The sequence below is a fragment of the Chionomys nivalis genome, chromosome 4 (genome assembly GCF_950005125.1).
Source record: "Chionomys nivalis chromosome 4, mChiNiv1.1, whole genome shotgun sequence".
Classification (NCBI taxonomy): Eukaryota; Metazoa; Chordata; class Mammalia; order Rodentia; family Cricetidae; genus Chionomys; species Chionomys nivalis.
Genome location: NC_080089.1, coordinates 52,393,992 through 52,399,203, shown reverse-complemented (window position 1 = coordinate 52,399,203; position 5,212 = coordinate 52,393,992).

Sequence of the window (5,212 nt, the reverse complement as noted above, 5' to 3'; positions counted from 1 at the left end):
CTTGAAGTCCTAAAAGAAAAATAAGCAAAATGGGAACCTTGAAATAATTGTATATACTCCACTGTGAAGCTGGGACCCAGTAGAATTTAAATAAAGTTGTCTAAAGGAAACAATGAAGTAAGATTTGGTATTTAAATTATATTCTTAATATATTACACTTGGTCTTCTAACAAGTGCCTTCCTTGCATAAGAGATTTTTGAAAAGATGGATATTTGTGTGTGCAAGTGCCCACAGACGCTGGAAGGGGCCATCACATCTCTTGGTACTGGAGCCACAGTCTTTTGAGAGCCACCAATGGTGGTGCTGGGACCTGAACTCTGGTCCTCTGGTAAAGCAGTGAACACTCTGCTTAACCATGAAGTTGTCTCTCCATTCCCTGCAGAGGTTTTACTATGCCTGTGCTGGGATAAATCTCAAGATTTAAGGTCAAATAGTAAGTAACTAGTCAGAGTTGAGCTCAGTCTGTGTCTCTAAAGCCTGTGCTCTTTACCTACTTTGTTGTAAGACTTGAACTTAACCAGAATTCATAGGGAAACAGCTGTAGCCACAAGGTTACCCAAGCCCCTAACCTAGAGCTGGGGACTGGTTATAGATTTCTTATCCACACTGCCTACTTTATATAGATCATACATTACCATCTTTAGAAAGATGAAGTTTGAACTATTAATGAGCAAAACAAAATCACTACTTGTACTTCACAGATTTTATTTGAACTGTCAAGAGTATTGGGGAAATCAGACAGACACTCCTGCTCCCTATCCCTGATACAACTTTTGACGACTGTGTAGGGAGGTAATGGATGGCAAGCCGTGCTACTCTGAGGGTGTTCTGTGGACTCATGCTGGACTCAATTCCTATGTTAGCATATGAGATTACATCCTTCAAAAAGTTGAATGGTTAGGGAGAGGGTTCAGTGGGTTACTTCTTGCTCCGTAAGCGTGAAGATCCAAGTTTAAATGTTTAGCATCCGTATAAAAAGAAGGAAGCTGGCCATCTGCAGTCCCAGCCCTTATGAGCACAGTGGGGCAGAGACTGGAGGACCCCAAGGGACTCACTGGAAAACTGGTTGAGATAACATGATGCATTCCAGGTTCACCAAGACTGTCTCAACAAATACATAAGTAAGGACTGGAGAGACAGCTCAGTGGCGAAGAGCATTTGCTGCTCTTTGAGAGGACCCGAGTTCGGTTCCCACCACCCAAGTCAGGTGGTCCACAACAGCCTGTAATTCCAGATCAGGGAATCTGATGCCTCCGGCCTCTGTGTGCACCTGTACTTGCGTCCACATATCCACATTCACATTCACAGGCGCACACACACACACACACACACACACACGTACAGACTTTTATAGTCATTTTACATTGCTGTAGCATGCAAACATATAATCAGTGGGTTTGCAAATATTTATGTGTGTACATGCACATTTAGTTTCTCCCCTTTTCTAACAATTTTAATGACTATTAAACATGACCTGAACTACGCTTTTAAAGTATAGCTCTGAAAGGGTACAAAAGAAACATAAAAAAGCCCTAAGCTATCATTGCTACTTAGCCATGCATAAAGACAGTCATAAGAAATTAGACTTATAAATCAGTACTCAGAACCTAAGACTCTTAGTTATGCTACTACAGCTCCTTATTACAATACCGTTGAGGTGATGTATGTCTATTTCAGTATTTCTTAAGAGTGGCACTCCTGGTTCTTCAGGCTGCATTATTTTCCTGTGAGTGGTGGCAGGGAGTGCAAGGCACAGTGCTGAGTAGAATCCCCTCTTCTGCCTACCAAATACAACCGCACACTGTGACAACCAATGCTGTCTCCAAAGGGCCGGGGAGAGGGTTCAGCGGGTAAAGGCATTTGCTATCTACCTGATGACCCAAGCTTGATCCCCATAAAGGTGGAAGGAGAGTTGCCCTCTGACCTCTACACAGGTGCCACGGCACAGGTGCTTACACACATATACACATGTAAAGTTAAAAAAATGTCTCCAGCAATTGTCATACTTGAAGAACTGTAGTCTATTGAACCGGCATGGTGGGAAGAGGGAGGGCCGGGGTTGCAGCTCAGTAGCCGAGTGCTTACCTGGTTCCCACAGTTCAATCCAGGCTACTTCCAAAATAACAATAACAACAGCAATAACAGTAACAATAACGATAAAGAAGAAACTAGTGATAAAACATGGCTTTGTGTCTCCCAAATCCTGAGGCTGTGAGATTGACCATAGAAGTATTTACGTCATAAAAGTAGTCTAACATTTTAAATCAGTACCTAATGTTTTTTTTTCTGGTTGCCTTAAGATGTAAGGATAACATGGTGATGTGTTAATAATGCAGATTAAAGGTGTAGTGTGTGTATCATTCCATCATGAGCAGCACAGTGATGCAGACATGATCCCGAGGAACAAGGACATGTCAAGACAGGAAAACAAAACAATCACAAACTCAATTGTCCTAAATATTGTTAATGCACTAAATGGTGGGTCAGGTAAATGAGCTTGAGTAAAGTCAGTAGCCATTTTGAGAGAGAGAGAGAGAGAGAGAGAGAGAGAGAGAGAGAGAGAGAGAATTTCATCATGTAGCCCAAGATGTCCCCAAACTCACAGCCTCAGTCTCCTGAATGCTGACTTTACAGGCAGTGGGGTAGCAGAGGGAATTCAGAGGTGGGTAGAGGAATTGGGCAAGTAGGGAAAGACTCTGGAGCGTTATGCAGAAGCGGGGACACAGTAGCTGGAAGAGGGAGCTGGACTCAATAGGGCTTTTCTTTCTTAAACACGATCACTAAAATATGTGAAAATATTGCTGGAGGAGAAATTAAAGGCGCAAGAGTGGGTAGAGGAAATAAAAAATTCTTTGAGTAACGGGACGAACTAATCATGTGAAAATACTGCTTTTAAGACTCGAGTATTTGCAAACCATCGGTCAAGTCGTGACTTCGGCCAGCAAGCCAGTCCCAAGTCAATATCCTCATCATGTGATTCAGAGGTAGGCCTGCAAGCTAATCTTAACTCAATGCCCTTGTCATGTGATTCAGAGGTAAGGACAACAAGCGGATTCCAAGTCAATACCATTGTCATGTGATTCAGAGGTGGGCATTCAAGCCGATCTCAAATCAATTCCCTCGCCACGTGTAGTTTTAACGCAGAACCTGTATTCCCATCCTCTTTACTAAACTGTAATCTCTCAAGGAATGTGCCATGATTTTGTTTTTTCTCTTTACCTATAGACGCTTATACTGAGAGTCAAGACAGACGTCAACAGAAGCCCTAATTCATGTACCCTTTAGAACGCTCCCTCTATCTCTAAATATTTTAGGGCAAAGGCCTAAAGTCACGTACTACATTGAACAGGGAAGGTGTGGGGAGGAATCCAGAGGTGAGAAGTGAATTAGTAATGTCCTCAAGGCTGCAGGCCCGGGATTAGGGAAGGGCTGGAGAAGGGGTTGGTGAGCTAGAGGAAAGCTTTTCCATCAGACCAGAGCAACTGCGGGACGAATAGAGAGCATCTATATGGGGACGAATGGGAGCGTGCTAAGGGTGTTTAGGGTCCTGTAAAGGCAAGTTCCGACCAGATGCCAGAGCAAAAAGGAGCCGGGGAGGGGACACGTCCCTTGACTTGCCAATCTCCGTGGCCTCGCTCTCTGTTTCCTTGGTAACGACGCAGTGGGAAATGACTTAATAGCTCCTTCCAAAGCAACCTTCTTAGGCCCCGCCCTCAACCTGTTGTGGTTTGTTCTGATAGAAGTTCTCTCTCTCTCTTCCATTCTCCGTGACGTAGAGGCAAAGGACTTAGAAAGGAACTCCGAAGGACCCGCCTGTATGTGACGTGAGGCCACAGTCTAATGTTTCCAAATTTAAGCTCCTTAGCGTGATTCGGGTTTTAAGTAAAAATAGAGGACTTCCCAGAAGCGGAAATCTTACTGCATATTTACGCATGCTTTATTTGCTTGAATGCCGAATATCCCACACATGGACATTACCTCAGTGTCAGAGTGTAACGACGTAAAGTGAGGCATCTTTCGGCCTGCCCAGCTCTTCTATGTTCCTTCAATGCTCTCGCATGGAAGATACTTTGTGAGGAAAATGCTTCTAGGAAAATACTTTTTTATATACTAAACAAATTTGTACAGAGGGAAGAAACAACCCTGTAGAGAATTTAGTGACAAAGCAAGCTTCAGAGTCCTTCAAAAATCATTATAAGTTATTAATAAATAGCTGTTATTGATACACAGTATTAATACATAGCTGTTGCCATGTATTAACACACAGACATGAACAAAATTTAATACTTGTACCTTTTAATCTAGTACAAACAGTTCAAATTTTTATATTAAATAAAATTAAGCTACAAATTTTAAATCAAGGTCAAGGCCCATGTCAGGCCTGATTAGAATTTCTCTAATCCCATCTTAAGAGGCCAATGACACCAATTTCTGTTTTGTGGGACAGTTTAACTGAAGAAATGTGAGATATTGGCAGGTGTGTCCTTGCTAACTGCTCTTTAAAAAGACCGAAGAAAACAAGAAATGCTTACGTTTTACAGTTCCTGGTGCTGAATATACTCCCACTGCGGGTACTTTTAAAGAAGCTGCTCTTCTCTAAAAGAAGATGGCTCGGAAAGTCCGCTGGAGAACCGGAAGCGAGGGCTCTGGACATCTCTGACCCCGAACCCTATTCTTGGGGAGCCTCTTTTGCAGCTTGCTGTTTCTTAGCCTCTCTGTTTGGTTTGCTTGATAAACAGAGCCCCCTCAAGGATGGAGAGAAATTCTGCAAACTCCTCTCCAGAATACATGGTTTGTGTTGACGGTGCTTGAAAAACAGCGGAATGGCGCTGGATTACTCTATGGCCCGGTTGACTTTAAGTGAGAGCTTCCAGAAAGACTCAACTGTAGTCAGTCCTCTCAAGATGAGCTCATCCACCCAAGCCTTCTTCCAAACAGCACAACAAATGAGAGGAGGCAAACACAGCTACTGCCAACCCTGTCAGCTGAGGTTCAGCCTGGTGGGATGTTAGCTCTGTGGTGGGCGGGGCCTCCAGACCCCAAGGTCTGGCTGTCTTGCCTCTCCTCCCAGCCCCCACCAGCGGGTGGCATCCATGAGACCCAACATGTGCACTTTTCCTCTTCTTCCAGTCTGGCTCAGGACCACATTAAGGGCAGAGGTAGATGGGGGACGGGTAGGAGTGGCCCAGGTGTCAGTGAGGGAGCTTGGGA